The sequence below is a fragment of the Leptinotarsa decemlineata genome, unplaced genomic scaffold (genome assembly GCF_025532065.1).
Source record: "Leptinotarsa decemlineata unplaced genomic scaffold, Ldec_3_MD MMD2_P_RNA_scaffold_1, whole genome shotgun sequence".
NCBI lineage: Eukaryota > Metazoa > Arthropoda > Insecta > Coleoptera > Chrysomelidae > Leptinotarsa > Leptinotarsa decemlineata.
The window spans coordinates 661,693-681,971 of record NW_027412523.1 but is presented as its reverse complement, the minus strand read 5'-3'; the positions used below and the strand labels follow the sequence as shown (position 1 = coordinate 681,971).

The window sequence follows — 20,279 nt, the reverse complement described above, 5'->3', positions numbered from 1 at the left end:
CGACTGTAAAGTAAAACATTTATGAAGAGGCTGTTTGAATTTAACGTTTCCAAATGAACTCATCATCTTTGTTTGAAAGATCGTTATCAATATCGTATGTTTCTTTGCTTAAAGGGAAAGTAAAAAAATCATGGTTGAAACATTGTAACAACCTTTTTGTTGTGGACAAAGATGTTACGTAATAATAAAATGATCATTCCAAACAGCCAGTTAAATTTTCTATGAACAACTTTCTCAAAAAGTACAAATTAGATTCATCAGAGTTTAACAGTAGCCATTATAGTTGGATAATACTTGTTGAAAGCTGTGTATCGTTTGAATAGTTTTAATATCAATAATATTGAGTGAATTCTTGGGATGAAACTAAAATTCATCTAAGAATATTTTACAAAATGATGTTAAGTGCTGTGAAATTTTCAATGTGAAAAGTGCAATATTTCTTTAGTCATGAAATGCGTTTACCTCATGCTATACTTACATTCAGAATGCTTACTTGAGTCATCAACGTTCTTACAATTCGCCAACCAAACAGAGTCATCATATCTTTAAATTTCAATGAAACAAAGCTTGTGTGAGATATCATCGAAATTTTTTATTCGTTTGATGATGTGTGGAATATGACATTCTTCAATTGCTTGTCACGCCTATTCTGGGTGGAGCACATCCGAAACGTCTAATTTTCCATGACTCTGGCGTATAAATCAGGCTGAATTTGACCGATGGACTGGGTTATGTGGGTTTTGAGGACCGCTGCAGTTTGTGGTTTATGGGCAGTTTCGTCGGACTACTGAGGGGGCTATTCGGAAGCTTGTGACTAAATTTCGAACCCAGTTTACATTATTGAACATTAAACCACCAATACACATACGCAGAGTGAGGACCGAAAAAGATATTGCGGCTGTATCCGCCAGTGTTCATGATGACCGTGAAATGTCGATTCGTCGCCGTTCGCAGCAATTGGGCCTTTGTTACTCCACTACGTGGAAAATTTTGCGAAAGGATTTGGGTGTGAAACCTTATTAGATACAGTTGGTGCAAGAATTAAGCCACACGACCTCCCACAACGTCTAACATTTGGTGAATGGGCGCTGGCAAAGTTGGAGGAAGATCCACATTTTTATCGAAAAATTGTGTTCAGCGACGAGGCTCAATTCTGGTTGAATGGATACGTTAACAAGCAAAATTGCCGCATCTGGAGTGAAGACCAGCCCCAAGCATTGCAAGAGCTACTGATGCATTCCGAAAAAGTCACTGTTTGGTGGATTATGGGTCCGTGGCATCATCGGGCCACGGACCCATATATGAGGGAAGAATGCATAGTAGGGACAAAATGACTATCTAGTCATATCATAATTCATGGAACATTTGAAATTTCAGTAGGTACGGCTTTGGTGTGATAGGAACCTGCCAATTCATTGTCAATAATATTTTTGGAACATTGGGTTAACATGTAAAATTAAAAACAATGTGGAGTATCGGATCAGAAGGAACCAGGTCCTGAAAATTGATGTCTATAGGAATAATATAAGTACTTCTAGATATATTTCTGATAGCTCACACCACGACACAAAATGGCAGGACTGAACCTTTTTCTTTCCTTGAGTTAAGAAAGATACGATAATGAGAAAAATGTCATCAGGGATATATGTGATAGCAACCGCTGTCCTCCAAATATGGATGTTAGAAGATGTTGGAGAATGAGAAGTCGGAAAAATATGAAATGAGTGGTGAGACTACGCGAGCTTTATAAACTCGTTTCAAGGAATACAAACCACGTATCCGATTTCGCAGACCAGAAAACTCTAGGGTTGAGATCGCTTCATGACACTAGATATTTTGATTCTTTTGAGAGTTTAGAAAAAGCGAATTGTTGCGAAAGAAATATGAACGGTGACAAAGGTCCCATTTCTATGGGAATCGCTCTGTTGAAATTAGCGGAACTTTGATGAAAGAATTTCTACCCGTTAGGTATAAATAAACACCTGTTTTAGTGTACTGAGGAACACATTGCTTGAGTGCTTCAAATTCAAATTTGCATTGCTCACTTCAGCAGGAAATCAGAAAATAAGCATGTACTGTGCAATTAAACAAATAATATCGATAATGGTCACTGAGATAATCGTAATACGCGGCAATGATGAAATAATTAGACCCAATAACGAGAATATAATAAACCAGTGATTCACGTACACAGTGTTTTATCGTTTTATCCTCATGTCACATATTGAAATGTTAATTAAATAATAATTACTACGTTGTTGAGCAGTCAGGTAAACGTAATTGAAAAATATCTCTGTCACGTCCCTCTGATTAAAATATTGTTTTGTGTTATCTTAATGTTTATTGAACTTAAAGGAATGTGGCTATCCTAAATATATTGTAATGAGACTAATAGTCTAGTATATGCAAATTAGTTCAGTTATTTGAAAGTGGGAGATAGCCTTGTTTCAAGTTTACTACCGTGATCTTGAAAAATATGGCCGATAGCGATATTTTTATCTGGAATTATATGATTCCATTGAACTTGTGTCACGGGTTAAAAATTTTGCTGACAAAATTCTCTCTATTGAGAAAAAATATTAGAAAATTGAGCAATACACAGTGAGACTTTTCTTTGTATGGAAATTCCATGAAATAATGTTTTTCTTTGTGCCCAAATTATGGATGACTGTTCTGTTAGTCTAATCAAGTTCAAAAACATGAAAAATAGAGATAAAGGAATCGGAATCACCTCTAGAAAAATGTTTTTGAAAGATTTTGGTGCAGGTAAAAAATTGCAGTTGTTATTAACAAAATGAGATTAAAAAAAATGGTATTTAGTTTTTCGTTAATAACTCAAAAAATATTGATATTTAGGCAATTTCGAAAAAAGCTCGTTGAAGAGGAGGAAATTTCCGATAAAAACGTCCAGACTCCCGAAACTCTATCTCCATTATTTATAATTTTAATTTGACGTTGAAAATAGGATTTCGCGCGGCTGTTACGGCATGCGCGCGCTGCCGCTAAAGAGTTTATGAGAAGAAATAATTTTTTTATAACATTAAATGTCATTTTAAAAATTTGAAAAAATCTAGTATCTTCTTAACACTTGAATGAATCGAGTCTCGTAGAATAAAAAGTTTTATCACTATTTTTCAAAAAGTTATTCAATTGTTAACTAACAAATTTTTTCTCAATCTCCATTGGCATAAATAATGGGATGAAAGGTATAACTAAATGGCCTATAAATTTTGAACTTCGTGGAGCTCTTTTGATATATACTTCATACGATCCTGCGATAAAAGTTCATACAAATTTATTAATTTGTTAATTATGATTTTTTATAACTATTGCAAAATGAAATATCTAAAAATTTTTGATAATTTTTTTTTCAATTGATATTTAGCTATGTCTGTTTTCACATTAAACAATGGCAGTTATTAACATAGGATATGATTTTCATACGTCATTTGTTTATTGAATTGTTTGAAACAAATAGAGAAATTCAATACTTTTGAACATTTTTTTTTGCTATTTTGTTGTCTAGAGATAATTATGATTAAAAAAATCCTAATTTTAATTTTTAAATGTTTAAAATCGATTTTTTTTTATATTTCGATTGTTTGAATAATTAGTTTGAAAATGATTTTGCTTTTAAATAGTTTGGCAAAAAAACTTTTCATTTATTATTTGATTGTTTATTAGTTTAACAATTTTTCATAAACAAATATTGACCAACGTTATATTTTTTCTGAAACAGAATTTTTTTTATAAAAACAGCCATACAGGGTGTTAATCAAGTATGTACCATAAATTTAGGGCTGAATTAGCGCCTTAATGTTATAAATACCTTTGCCAAATCACAACAAAATTAGGTAAAGGATATTTGAGATATTTACGAATATTTTTTTTATTTTCATTTTAACACCCTGTATCTTGAGAACGAAGGATTTGCGGACCCATGTTTATTAAAATTATCTAAAGAATCGTCTCTGGAATTTATGGTACGTACTTAATTAACACCCTGTATATAAAAAAGTGCCATGAAATTTTTATTTATTATATTGAACTAATAAACAATAAAATAATAAATATTTTTTTTTATGCCAAACTATTTAAAAGTGTAAATTATTTCTTAACTAGTTATTTAAACAATCGAAATATAAAAAAAATCGATTTTAAACAATCACCTCTAGACAACAAAATAGCAAAAAATTTTTTTTCGCTGTATATGTCAACAAAATGGAGTTTGAATTGCATATTCAGTAAAAAATTGTACTTCGTAAGGACACTGAGGTAGAAAGTTCTGTTTCAAAATCCTAGCTTGTGAAATTTTTTACTTGACCTTTGAGTTATTTTAAATATCATCAAGAAATATTTCACCAATAAAACATGCATTTAAATTTCAAATTCCACTAATAGATACGTTTTCGCAGGTGTTATTCGGCTAAATCTTTATGTAATTAAGGAACTCAGCTAAATAATCAATTACTACATGGGTTCACAGTTTCATTGAATAGGGTGGCTAATAAAATACGAATGCGTTACGTTTTAAAAAACACACTTCAATTGGAGATTTTCACTTGAAAAGCATCACAACACTATCGGCATTGTGTCTTTGGCAAATTAAAGATTCCAAACTGGCACAGCATACTCGATGATCGGTCTAATGTATATTTTGTCAATTTTGGATAACAGTTCAGGGGAGATATTTTCTCCAATGTTAACAAGTTTTGTTAGTTATATATCCTGTCTGGTTCTTGCTACCACACACTTATTTTTCTTTCGAGTCTTGTTTGCCAATTGATGACTGACCACCTAAATTGAAAGACCTAGTTTTCAACAGTTCCTTGATGTACAATACTGATATTTGGTGCAAAAAATCACAGAGATACTGTAAAACAACAACTCAATATAAGTATAGGCTCTAATTGATTGGAAATTGTGAAGGAAGCAAAAAATCTTGGGGTGACTATAGACAGTGATCTCCGATTTGATTCCCATGTGAATGAACTAATCCAGAAAGCTTATACGGCTACCTAGAAATCAAATTCTTTGAAAATCATTTTTTGTACAACTGTTTTCGAAAATCTCTTCAATAGAAACACTTCAATTAGAACATCTACCAAAAAATCTTTTAGAAAAGTTCACACATGCAGTTCGTGCTATTGGTAATATTAAATCCCTGTGAAGTTACTGACGATGACGAAGTAGTATTCAGTCCAACTGTAGAAAGTCCTTCATGACTAACCAATAATCCTCCTTAAAATAACGTGAGTTGGCGTATGTAGTTGTAACATATGCCTTGTAATCCAAAGATCGTGTGTTCAAATCCCATGGACCCTATAATTTTGTTTATTATCAGCAGTAACGTTATACAAAAAAAATTGTATGATACATTTGTTAAAAGTGATTTTATTTTGCTCGTGAGTTTGCTCCACTTGCTGATGCTCTCTTTGCAATAATCCCCACTCACAAAATAAAATGCCACTTTCAACACTTGTAGGTAAAACGTGAATAACTATTTTCCACAAAAACGGCCTTATTAAGAAAACTTGACGATTTAGGTATAGGGTCATGATATATCATCTTGAAGCATTTTTCACCATCTTTCAATTTATCGAGTAATATACAAGGAGTTTCATTTGAAAAAATGAACTTTCGACTACTTTTATGCACAATGGAAATAATAGTAATTTCAGCACGCCCTGTATGATATGGAGTCGATTTCTTGGTGTTATTTGAATATTTCGAGTTTTTCCAAACTATCCAAATCAAAATATCAACTTTTCATGAATTGAGAGTACTGATGTACTTAATTTCAATTAAGGCTATGTTTTGGACCATATTTAGCACAATTTATTTTTTATTTCGAAAACAGATAGAGATAGGTATAGGACATTATTAACAAAAATGTATTAAAATACTAGAGCGATTCCAAAAATGTATTAATATACGCGGTGTTCCATTTAAAAAAATATAATTGCTAGGACTTTTTGATAGAAGTGGCAACGCCACAATGCTGAAAATATTTTAGATCGATAGAACAGGTAAGAAAACGTGAGAAGTGAAATTTTCAGAAAAATTATGCTTTACGTTTTCTAGAAACGTCTAACCTACCATCGGCCGTGAGTCACGCTGTATGCGTCTGACAACAATACAAAATTTTGCCATTCCATATAAATAATTCCTTAAAGGAAAGGGTGAAGGTAATCGTTGACGGTACTTCAACTAAATGGTCATTTACAGTTTACTTCATGATTACATCGGTGTTGCTGAGGGTAAAGCCACTGGTCTATTGTTATTTCCTAGATTCTTGCCCTTTTCATGTACACTTGCGTAGATTTATCTCTTTTATGTTTTTTTATGAAATTCATTCATGGGCTTTTCATACCTAAGAAGCAAATAAATCGTATACCAGAGGATTTCAAGACCCTGAACGAGGGGAGTTGAAAGATCCTTGGTTTGTTTTCGATCACCACCCTGTATTTTATTTATAATGAACGAATTTTTAAATTAACCTTCGTTCGCTATTTCTCTTCTAGCCCAAGGTCGAAGGAAGAATGTTGATTGATGAAATACGTGAAAGCATAATAAAAACACAGGTATATGCTTTAAACGTAATACAGGATGTTACAAAAATAGTGCAGTTTTGTCCATAATGTCTCTAACCGTAATTAAGTAACTTGGAAGATTTCAAGTAGATGTAATTAATTATCGATGTGTACTTGAGAAACAGTCTGATACGTCGCATCGTCTACATATCTGTGCCAGTGAATGACGTTTTGGAAGTTGGGTGCTGTGTGATGTTTTTTTTCAAAAGTTTCAGCTGATATTGGGCCAATACGGTGCTATCAAATTAAAAATAATTGTGATTCATACGCACTGAATATTATTCTAATAGTTTTGTTCATGAACTGGTTTCGTGCCGTGCCAGATTCCGATATGTTGTTATAACCGAATAATACAATAAATAGTGTTTTCAAACATCCAATTAGTAGGAGTGTACTAATAAAAATCGTTTCATCTTCAGTTTATTTTTCTTTTCATTTTTATTTGCGAGTAATCTCCAATAAGTAACTTATCCCCAATAAAATCTTAAATAGAGTACCCAGTCATGTGAAAATATTATATTTACTTTTCCGTTTTGAAAATAAGCATTGAAAAAAATAGAATTTTGAAACAATGTTGGAATTTTTTATTTTAATTGTGTGATATAAATGTATCTAATATGCAATCCACAATATATAGTCGATATATTTTTGTATTCAGTTGTTTATTTTATTTTGCGAAAGGCATGATCAGTAAAAATAGCGAATCATCGATTGAAATAGTAGTGGAAATTATAATTGAACCATATTGAAAATCTCAAATAATTGTGGACAGCAGTATTATTTCAAGCAACTTAGAAAATTCATCAACTACTGCTGTGTATCTATGTGATGATAATTCCTAATGTTCTCAACACTCCATTGTGAGATTTTCACCGGACAGTTTACAAAACCTCAACACGTGTTTAGTTCCGAAAGATTCGGTTCCAAACCTTTCTCTTCCAAATGTGATACGTCATAGTCATGGTTGAACTAATGTCTCACTGTCCAAAAATGATTCGCACATGTGGAATTGACCTTCATATTCAGGAAATCACTCCTATGTTCTTTCATTCTTTGGAAAAAGTTTCTTCGCGTTTGGCCTATATCAAATTTGGAGCAAGAACCACAAGTCAACTTATATACTCCTGATCTATCGGACTCTGAAAAATGTCTTTATTGTGTTGAATGAATTTGCCTTCAAGTCTTCTCTTTTCAAGAAACGAGCCGTATTATTGGTGGGGCTCATTATTGACCTGGTAAATAGCTTGTTACCATTGTCTGTTTCATAAAATTCATTTCTTTCTGGAAATTACTTATTTCTCCATTCACATGTATATTCAAACTATTATTCAAATAACTATTTAGATATTCGTAGTCTTGAGTACTGTGAATTATTTACATCATAAAAATCATCTTTCTTGACCCCTTATCCTAACCAAGTTGGTATCCCCAGGCGTCGATCCTCTAATTCTTCAAAACTATTGATTTTTTCAATAGTTCCGGTGTTGAATAAAAGTATATCTATATTGAATTAAACGAAATATAAGAATTGTTAGACTAACATTAAAATAGAAAAGGAAAACGTATATAATGAGCCCTGAAAAAATCTAGAGTCGTGATGAGTTCTGCGATTTGAAATAAAAAAATTCAAAAGCACGAGCTTTTTTCAAGACTCGTGCTCATGGTCACGCATTGATGATTTCAGTTCAAGTGGTCATCATTTAAAATCTTGAAATATTTATAGAAAGTATTCAATAATAACTGTTCATTATAGGGGCAGATTTGCCCCTCTGCGACTTTTTTCGGCTCAAGGACATACCAAAAGGTGCAAGTCTATAGAAATTGATGCGTAAATGAATGAACAGACGTTGGAGCTATAACTCAGTGTCCTTGTATGATAATCTCATTTTTTTATTCGAAGTTATTCCAGAAATAATAAAAAATAAATAATGAATTAGTTTCGGGACACTTCGTTTCAAGTATAGGAAATTATAAACCGATGTTTCTTTGTAAAAAATAAGTGAAGTTGATCTTCTGCAATTCGAAACTTCTTTTATGATTCTGAAGTCTCGTTTAACAATTTCTTGAAGTTCTTCCTATATAAACTTCTGGACACTATCCGCATAAACCTGATCTGTTATGAAAAAAGTATTTGTGAACATTGCTTAATTGTTATGATGGATAGAATCATAATTTTCATTCATCTGTTTAAAAAAAAAATCTGTTTAAAATCTGTTTTTCCGTTAACCAGCTGTCGCACCCCTATAATTGTATAATAATCACAATACAACAAAAAAATATTTTTTGAATGTGTCCTACACTAAATTAGTCAATTTCTACTAATTTTGGGGTGATAAAAACGAAAATAACAATGAAAAATTTTTATTAGCTCTGGTTTTTGAGATACACAGTACTTAATCTTAAAGAGTAGTTATACTATACGTGAAAAGTGAAAGTACATAAAACAATATTGTTATGTTTCTTTTAGAATATTTTAAGTACAAAATTAATGAAAAAAAAAAACATTATTCTTAGTGTATTGACAAATAAAAGAAGTTTGTACCACCAAATTTCAATTAAGTCCATCCGATTCATTGTAAGATCGCTGTCGTTCAGCTTGTCTTTTATAAAACACTTCTGGAGCATCCCTACACACACACCAGCAGTAGTCTGCAAGCATTGCTTCATTCCAACGGCCCTGATATCTCTGTTCCATTAAGGCAAAGTCTTGATGGAATCTTTCTCCATGTTCGTCACTCACAGCTCCACAGTTTTGTGGGAAGAAATTAAGATGAGAGTGAAGAAAATGAATTTTTAAGGACATGTTGCATCCAAGTTGGTGGTAAGCTTGAAGAAGCTCTTTAACCAATGCTGTGAAGTTATCATGTCTTTTGTAACCTAAAAACCCATCTACAACCCCCTTAAAGGCTTCCCAGGCTCTTTTTTCATTTCCTGTTAAAATCATGTCAAAAGCAGGATCATTTACGATTTCACGGATTTGAGGCCCAATAAAGATGCCTTCCTTGACTTTAGCATCACTCAACCTGGGAAACTTTGCTCTCAAGTACTTAAAAGCTTGTCCTTCCTGGTCCATGGCCTTCACAAAGTTTTTCATTAGTCTCAACTTAATATGTAATGGGGGAAGGAGAACATCCTTAGGATCTACAAGAGGCTCGTAAACTACATTTTTCTCATTAGGGTTTAGGTCTCGTGTAGGCCAGTTCATTTTTTCATAGTGAGATTTTCTATCCCGACTGTCCCACAGACACAAAAAACAACAGTACTTGGTGAACCCTAATTGCATTCCTAGGAGTATAACAATGACTTTCAGATCACCACAGATGTGCCACTTGTGTTGTTCATATTTGATTGATTGGAGAAGTGTTTTCATATTTATGTACGTTTCCTTCATTTGAACTGCATGACCTATAGGAATAGAGGGTAGCTGATTTCCATTATTCAGAAGTACAGCTTTTAAGCTTAGTTTTGAAGAGTCTATAAACAGTCTCCATTCAGATGGAGTGTGATCCAAATTCAAGTAGTCCATCAAAACATTAACATCAGAACAAACTACGAGGTTTTCTTTTTTCTCAAAAAAAGGAAGCAAATCTTTTTGACGCTGTCTGTACTGAGATATTTTCACATCATGTTTTAGAAGATTCCACTGTTGTAGTCTTGACCCTAACAGCTCAGCCTTTTCCTTAGATAAGCGAAGATCTCTTATAAGGTCACTCAACTCTGCTTGACTAATTCTATGCGGATCACTAGACCTATCGCTTACCTCAAAATCAGGGTCATAGGATGTAGAAGGATGGGTTGCTCCTTCTAAACAGTCTTCATCACCTTCCTCTAAAATTTCATAGTTTTGGGGTGGAGAAGGGACTGGCAAATTGTCTGAGTGTGGTACAGGCCGAAGAGCAGATGGGAGATTAGGGTATTTAACCATTCCTCTTTTCTTCATAGATAAACCTTGCTTAATGGGAGGAGTTAAGCAGAAATAACAGTCGTCTGTATGATTGGTAGGCTCACGCCAAACCATAGGTACTGCAAAAGCCATTGCCCGGTTTTTATTTTTCAGCCACTCTCGCAATATGACGGAACAAGAATTACAACATATATGAGGAGCCCATGATTTATCTTGGTCCCCAACTTTCACACCAAAATAATGTTCATAGGCTGTCTTAACGATAGGTGTCATTTTACGTTTCTGAGCCTTAAATGTTATTTCACCACATATATAGCAACAGCTATCGACAGAATTCACACACTTTCGAGGCATTTCAGATCAGCACTTGAATTAATTTAAAAATCAACTTCACACGATAATTTCAATAGCAACCACGTGCGTACAATTGACAAACTCACATAGGTTATGTTTACTACTTAAGAACAGCTGATGAGAGGGGTGTTATGTATACAAACATGTGTACCAACTGTTGGTGATGAAATATTTCATTTGTTGAAAACTCAATATACATATATATAATATAATGATACTATATCTTGAAAACAAGAGCTAATATATAATTTTTATGGTCACTTTCGGTTTTAACACGTGGAAATACATTAAAATCATCTAATTTCAACCCCGAAACAAAAACTTTGTTGTGTTGTGAATTATAATTTTCATTTATAATTTTATTTATCAATCAAGCAATTTTCACAAATACCTTTTTCATAACAGATCTGGTGTCTACAAAGCAACATGCAGATCTTGCCCAGAAGTTTGTATAGGAAGAACTTCAAGGAATTTTTAAACGAGAATCTAGAATCATGAAAGAAATTTTGAACTGTAGAAGATCAATTTCACTTGTTTTCCAAAAAGAAACATCAGTAACGTAATTTAAAAGGAATTTATTGATATCTGATGATATTCTATATGAAAATCCATAATTGTACGAATTCGTAGACGTTGGTACAACTATAGTTTCACAAGTGGCACCTAAGAACATTAGGCAAGCCATTATCTCAATATTAAAATATGAGCGGCCTTCGTCAATATTGATAACAATCTTTCCCAAATTTCGAAATCCAGTGATTATGGAAATACTTCGAGTTTTCATTTCACAACATTCACTCGAGAATTTAACTAAGGAGAGGTCAAAAACATATCAATAACTCATACGAGTAATATACTATTTTTATCACGGGATTTATAATACTAATTGTATGTGGGATACATTTTTGGTGGGCCAGATGGTCTTACGATGGACTATAAATGAATCGAAATGACTGAATTATACTCAATATCAAACTGAGACTTTCACAATCAATAAAAGGCCCAATTCGACAAGTAAAAAATTTACAGTGCTATACAGTTTGGGAATTTCAAATTTTGTTATTTCTTTAACGATTTGAGTATCTCCTACAAACCACAGAAATGTTTTGAATTGATGATTTGAAAATGTTGATTCTCGAATAAATGAAAGCTTTCTGATACTGAAAAAATATTTGTGAAAGGAGTGTGCTTACTTGACGTTTATTCGTATGTTTATTTTCATCAAACGAGTCTCTTTTCTCATGAAGTTTGTGATAAAATACTGTTTTCAATTATTGATATTTAGCCTCTTTGTATTAATATATCCGTTATTGAAAAAATATCATTTTTTTTAACACACTGCACAAACAATGGGAGTAAAAAATCATATGTGTCTCACGGCAGAGAAACAGATTTACTGCCTTGGCCAACGTAACACAAGTTGATAATTTTTACACAAATTGTAGTCCATATAATTAATATAGTTATTGATGTAACTAAGTGCATGAAAGCATGTGAAAGGACTCAATATAACAGTATTGGTGGTAAATTATTTGTAATTGGTTTTTACTATTATTTCAAGGAACTTCGTAGAAGGTGCTTGAGTGATAGATCTACCGTTAGATTTTAGCAACAAGCTGTGGTCGAATTTATTTTTCGAGTGACTAAATCTTATGAACGTTGTGTTCTTCGTGTTCAAAACTAATCCATTTGAAGAGAACCATTCCTCAGATATTTTGATTTATTCATTGGCCTTCAAAACTGTTTGCTCTACATTGCTCCCTGTAGCTATGAGGGAGGTCTGCATGCATTATACAACTCTCATTACAAATGTCATTCACGTATATCAGATATAACAGATGACCTAAAACAGAACCCTGGGGAACCCCTACATCATTTATTGTTTTCAGCGAAGTGTGATTGTTTGCTTGAACATACTGCATCCTGTTTGTCAGATAATTATTAGTACCTACCGGGGTGGTATATAATGGCGATTGTAATGAATCAATGTTAGCTTATTGTATAAGTTTGAAAATGTCCGTATAATACGAAACTGCAGTAACGTTAGTTACAAATAAAAGTGGTAAAAAACATAGAAATTTTCATTTCTCTTTTCATTAATTTTAATTTATTATTGGTAAGAAACTACATACTTATCAATTAGAAATTGCATACCCTAAGTACTTTTCTACCGAATAAAAATTGAAATTTACTAAGAATTGTTTCATTTTCCTTTCAAAAGGGATGAGATCGTGATTACTCCATTCACGTGGTAGCTTATTCTACTTCCCCGGTTGAATAATTGTGGAAATCGTTATTTCTGTCAATTTCAGTCTTTCTTGTGTGTATTTCGAGGAGACTTCGATAGATATAGATAGAAGGAAGACATATAATCCACAGCTTTTTGAAGAGTTCTCGGCATGATGCATTATACGGGGCATCAAACGTATAGCTTGAAGACGGGAAACTCTAACAGAGTGAGGTAAGTTTTCCCATAAAATAATTCCGAAATTCGAATGAGAATGAAAATGACAATTTTTAAGACGTCTCAACAGAAAATGCTAAGCAGATAGGTTTTTGGATAATATATCAATATGGGTTTATCAACTCAAGTCATCATCAAGGGTCAGACTGAGCAGCTTGACATATTTCGATCCACATACCTTTTTGTTTGAGGAGCAGATCATTTCTTGAGATTTGCTCTTGGTGAGGTTTAGGTTATTTGCTCTGAACCAGAGTTCCGCTTTTCGTCTTCGGGTGATGTCTGGATTGATTTCTCCTAGAGATGTCTATTTAGAGGTCGTTCGAGTACTTCCACTTATCCCCGCTTCCATTTTTTCCGCTTCACTGGTCCATTGGCGGAAAATGGCCAACTCCCGCCAAACGGGAGTTGGCCATTTTTCGCTTGACGATGGGTTTCCATATGTTACGTATTTCTCCGCTGGCTTAGCTGAATACGTTGTTGGACAACATGTATGCGGCTTCCTTGAATTTTCTCCTAAACCAATGTTCCTCTCTGTGCAAGATCTCAGACCACTCGATGCTGGTTTTCCCTCGCTGTGTGTGTTTCTTGTGCTCGGCAATGCGAACATTCAATGGCCTCTTAGTTTCACCAATATAGGATTTTCCGCACTCGGATACCCTCGGTAAATGCAATTCTTGATATCGCAGTCCGCGTTTGGTGGCCTGGTTTCCGTGAGGCTGCTTCGGATAGTGTTACCTGCTCTGAAGCAGGTTCTGATGTTTTACTTGGAACCAATTCTGCTTATCCTCTCCAATAATCCTCTGATGTAGGGAAGTGCAAGCAATGGTTGTGACGGCTTCTCTTCCTTGCTAGGCTCCTGCTGTCTTTTAGCCAAAATCTTTTCTACCATCGCTTTGGAGTAACCATTCCGTTGAAGATCATTTTTGATGATGCCTAGTTCCTTCCCGAGACAGAGCCCGAAAGCACGGTCTAATAGAGTCTTGATGATTCCTCTTTTAGTTGATTGATGGTGGTTGGATACGTGGTTCAGATACTGTCCCGTGTGAGTGGGTTATCGGTATACAGATGTTTCCCACTTAGTGTCGGTCCTCTTCACCAAAACGTCCAAGAATGGCAATTCGTTGTGGATTTCCTTCTCCATTGTGAAAGTGATGGAAAGTCTCATGCTGTTGATGTGTTTCAGGAAGGAGTCTAGTTCAGCATTCCCATGGTTCCATACTATGAAGGTATCTCAACCAGACTCGAGTTTTCTTGTGGGCTTCTTCAATGGACAGAGTTTCAAACCACTCCATATATATGTTGGCTATGACTGGTAAAAGTGGCGATCCCATTGGCAGTCCCTCATCTTGTGTAAAGAACTCGTCCTTCAGTTGGAAATAACAGTTTCGTATACAGCATCCTAGTAATTCCATAATTACTTCTATGGGTAGATTCGTTCTCCCTTTCAGATTCACGTCTTCGGATAGCTTTCTCTGTATGATTTGGAGGGCTTCTTCGACCGAAACGTTGGTGTAAAGGCCTTCCACGTCGAAACTAATTAGTTGATCTTCCTGTGTGACTTCAATTGGCCCTGATAGTTCGACAAAATGCCTAGAATTCTTCACAAAAGACGATGTTTTTCCTTGTAATGGTTGTATTATGGGAAGTAAAAATCTAGACAAGTTTTCAGTAACCGAATCTCTGGAGCTGATGATCGGTCTATGTATACACTACAAAATTCTGTATCGATCAATATATACTACTACACAATAGAATGAATACTCGTTGAGATGTGGAGCTGCAAATACACATGCCATTGAAACCTGCAAAACTTTCGAACAACCTAATATAATCTTCATAGACTAGTCGGCGATGTTCACTACGTTTCACATATTTGAAACGCACGTGCCCATTATTTGATAATTCTTGTCAATCAAATTCACCCTTCCCACTTGATTGAAAGTTTTATTATTGAGGATATCGTGTTTGTCCTCAATCACAATCAGCAGACAGTTCCAATGAAATTATTTCATCAGAATCCAGTTGATTTAATCGGGTAGCAAACTCTGGGATCCAGCCTCGTGGACTCTCCAGGGAGTAGCCTTTCTGCCTTCCACCTGCCCTTGTCTAAAATCAATTTATCGGTTAAGCGCAAGGGTTCGTTTATTGCTTGTCAATTTTAGAGGACGTCCTTCAGGAAAGCTTTCTGAAAGGGAAGGTTTATTTGAAACTAATTAGCAATTATCTGAAAAAGGACGCATGTACAGTCTCAATTTCAATTCGGGTCAAGGAAGGGATGTTTCAGGCCATGTACAAGGTGTGTTGTTAAGAAAGGAGGAAAAACGATACCTCAGACTTCATGATTTTGTCGGGACTGGTGATAGGTGGATTATTATTAAGACGAACGCAACGTTTATCAATAATAAAATGTATTAACAATGACAAACAAAACACCAAAAAGAAAATTACAGGATAACCTCGACGAACTAACGAACGAACGAAGTCTTTTCTCGATCAGCAAGGAGACTCTAGAGCGGGTTTAGTTCTCGGCGGAAACCCCTGAATAAGAAATAGTTCTCGGCCGAAATCCCAGAACAGACTGAATGCATCGGCTAAGAAATGTGTTCGAAGTAACTCTTGAAAAATCATCTCTCACAATGATCGGGGTTATAATTATAGTCAAGAAAGGTCAACCACTTGGACCCGAATTCCTTGTCTTAATCCATAAAAGTGTTAATAATGAGTACCTACTGGAAACATCCCAAATGGTGTCGTTCTAAATATTCATATGTTTTCGGCAGTAAACTTTCGTTTCGAGAAAAGAAAGCAGATGGATTATGAAAAGTAAATTTTCTAACAAAAATATATAATCATGTATATAAAAATGGATGTTTGTTGGTTGGTTGGTAAGTGATAAACTTCTACATCGCTTAACCGATCGTGATGAAACTTGACATGTATAAGTAATTTTTCATAGAGAAGGTTTTTAGGCTATTAATTTTTCTGTAACTCGCCACTAGATGGCGCTGTAGAACACTTTTTGAAAGCACTGTTATATAACGCTGTGCACGGCTAAGTTCGTTGATTCTGATTCTGTCAAAACATTGGAACACCAGCGATACAGCAACATAGTACTAGTACAATATGAAAATCAATAAGAAATAAAATGTTTCTAAGCTAAGTAGTTGTAGGAAAAACCGTTTGATTGTAACTGACAACTGAATAACAAGTGGTTCTATATTATTCATTACTTACTTGAATTGGTTTAAATACGAAGTTGAAATGTATCTAGATTATCAGAACACCAAAAGGAAATATTTGCAAAGAAATAAAAAATCACATTTATGAAATACAAAGGTGAAAACGAGCACTGCTCCCAAACATCAGAACTGCAACACTCTTCTCGACAAGCGTCGGGAAAGAGATGAATATAATTCCTAAATCCCAACTTCCCTACTATTCATATCTGATATTTCCTTGACTAATTCCTAATTCCAAACTTAGCCTCTATGCATATCTAACATGGTTCACTTTCACTTTTCGATAAGCATCAATGATTTCGGGTAGCAAATTGCAAATTTTCTTGTAACAGTCCAATCAAATCTAATTCCTAATTGTTCTATTTGACAATTTCATAAGTAATTGTAGTAGGAATAGTCAGTAAGAGATAAATTACTGACTACTGCACTCAAACTAGACACACAGAGAAATTGTTTTGATTTCGTTAACCGATCTTCATGTAGTTTTTTGCGCTGACTTCAAAAATGACATTTGTTTTCATCTATCACGTAAGGTTTGCCTACAAAGTAATAAGGATGAAATATTTGAAAAAGTACAAAAAACGAGGAATTGTGGATTTATTTTTATTATTTTAACATGAAGTAAAAGCAAAAGAAAACAATGCTACTAGCTAAACTAAGCATAATAGTGATACATAATTTGTAAAAACGTTTTTTTTTTCCGTCAAAGTTTCTTTTGGTACTTTTTCGGCTGTTTTCTTGTGAATTTTCCCTTTTTAGCATCTAACAGTAGTCTGCCATCATGTTAAATTCCACTAACCTTGGTATCTGCGTTTCATTTCTTTTATGTCTTGATGAAATCGTTCTCCTTGTTCCTCACTTACAGCCCCTAGATTTCGGGAAAGTAGTCCAGATGTGAGTGAAGGAAATGGACTTTGACACTCATGTTGCAGCCCAACATTTTGTGGTTTTGTATCATTTCAGTTTAGTTTGTAGTTTAGCATCGGATAGACCAGGAAACTTTTCAGAAAGATACTTGAAACAATCTCCTTTTTTGTCTAATGCTTTCACAAACTGTTTCATTAGCCCCAATTTGATATGGAGTGGTGGAAGTAAGATTTTTTTAGGATCCACTAAACTTTGTTTTCCAACATTTTTAACTCTAGGAATAAGACCCTTTCTTATTGGCCACAGCTGCTTGGCATAGTGTTGTTTCCTGTCACTGCTATCCCATTCACATAGGAAACATGGAAACTTAGTGTAACCACTTTGTAACCACTATATAGGCTATATAATGCAGAAACATCGAACCCCTACCAAACTTTAAAACCCATTTAATAAGAAAATTTCAGGTGATATTTATGACTTATCTATAGGTGATAGAGTTTTTTACTGTTTTCTCCATAATTTGCACACAAAATACTGTTAAAATCACTAGTTAAATATCCTACAATCCTGTGTAATCATTAACGCTGTAAAACCCATTCAAGAGTGAAAAAAAATCAATTTCTGTTTTAAACCTCTCTAATGTTTTGCTTTTTCTTATTTCATTTGGTAGAACACTAAATAATAAACGAGGACTTGCAACATTAGGACCATTGAGAGCAATCCGCTCTCGAGCTAGTGGAACTTGATATATTTTTTTTGCTTAGTGTTAATTGACTGAGACTGAGAGTATGGCTAAGATTTCATTGCTGAAATGCCTAAGAATGCAATTTTGTTGTGAGTCCATCGCAATGTGCTTTAAAGATTAATCTTATGTCACACAGTTAAAAACCGTATACTCTAATCAAAGAGTCCAATACCAATACCATCATCAGACTTTTCAGGTTTTTCTTTCCTCTTCTTTTTCTCTTCGGCAGGCTCAGCAGCAGCTGGAGCTGCAGCATCTCCTGCCGAGGATGCGCTTCCTACTCCAAACCCAATGTTGGTGATAGTTCCCTGACGCTAATTCCTTCTAGCACATTGGTAAAAAATCCATGCCAGTATGGTTCTACGTCAACGTTAGCTGCTTTGAGAATGGTCTGGATTTTCTCACTGAGGGTTTTTGTCAATCTCAAATCCCAAAAACTTGGTACTTTTCCACAATGGAAGCCGCTGTTTATCCACATTAATATATAGTGGATCAAGAATTTTTGATAATTACAAAATTGAATAATTACCGTTTCATTTGAATTGAAAACAAGCGAGTTACTGGAAAACCACCAGTTCAAAGATCTCATTGTTTGCTCGCATTTCCGATGTATACTCGTTTAGTCGGAGCTTGTTATAATCCTACCAACGTCATAAGAGAATTTCACGATCTTTCCATCAGAAACAGACTCGTCAAATTTATCTTTATACACTCGAAATACTACAGGTCCCAAGACTGAACCTTGTGATAGAGGTGTCCGTTGAGAGTTGATTGTTCTTTTGATACCCTTGATTACATTGGTGATGGTTACATATTGGCTTCTGCCAGACATAAATCAATCGATCCACTTGTTTCAAACTTTCTCAGAACCTGGCTCATGTAACTTTTTCTCATTCATAAAACAGGGTGATTTATAAAAATAATACAATGGGCTGCTTGTAATGGGACTAAAATAAGTAAAGTTTATTTATTTTACTAATTCTACGGCACAGCACTTTTTCAGAGCCATGCATTCTCAATGTTTTTCAATATATTCAGAAGCCAGAATGGGTACATACAATCAATATTTCTCAGTGTGTTTATTGTATTATAATCCAAATCATAACGAATAAAACTAACATCGTGATGATTAACAGTGTTATGAGACTGGCAATTTTTAACAGGAATCGCTTCTTTCCTTTGCCTGCGATGTAATAACACTTTCTTTTGAGTATCTTCATTAAAATTAGTAATGACTTCTTTAATGTTCGATCGGAAGTTCTAAAGCTCAAACTGGTTTATTTTATAAATAGTCATGTCTTATCGAAACCGATGTAGAAACTTTCAACACCAGTAAATCACGTTGTATTATTAGTGTATTATCAATTTACATTTACGGTTTCTGTTGCCAATCTTCTCCAGGTGGTCATTTTTTTATGTCAGTTATTAATATATTTACATGGCTGAAAGCCAGATGATTCGATTTTTTACCGGTGAGAAACCGTTATATTCACTGTAGATCTATATCTGTAGATATAGAAACGAGAAATTCGCAAAACTATGAGAGTCATGTTCTGAAAAGTGGTTATTGATGAGCTATATTCACGAATCACACTCTAATTTTCATTTTTTTCGAGATCTCCAATTTCGTCTGAAGTTGATGAATTCTTCTCCTAGTTCGAGTCGAGATCTCGAAAAAAAAGTTGAGACCCTAAAAAAATGTTGAAGTATCAAAAAAAATTCGAGATGTCAAAAAAAACAGCAAAAATAAAATGAGAAACAGATACAAAACACACACGACCTATCACAACTAGGTAATACTTTTGACATTTTTCATTTTCTTGAACCATTAGGACTAGGAATACTACTAAAAAAAGTAGAGATATGAAGTTGGGTCCTGGAGACATACTACTAAGTTTCGACGAGGTCTTCTTACACACTATGGTTCCGAACAAGGACACGATACGGCTAATTAGCGAATTATTCCCAGCAGATATAACCGCCCTATTTACTCATTGTTGGTCATCAACTGATTTCCAGTGGGGTGATGTATTTTACGAACAGACATATTGTGAACACTTAAAGCTATCGGCGCCCTCAAAGGCCAAAAAAACCAATACAAAGAGATAAAGCC

The 20,279-nt window shown here is 34.3% G+C and overlaps 1 protein-coding gene and 1 pseudogene across 3 annotated transcripts in view; both read right to left on the bottom strand.

Moving 5' to 3' along the window:
• The window catches only part of LOC111512232 (uncharacterized), a 159,614-nt gene that overhangs the window by 59,854 nt on the left and 79,481 nt on the right, over positions 1-20,279 (bottom strand). The gene's annotated exons all lie outside the window — the stretch shown is intronic.
• Positions 18,114-20,072, bottom strand: LOC141479908 (uncharacterized; annotated as a pseudogene).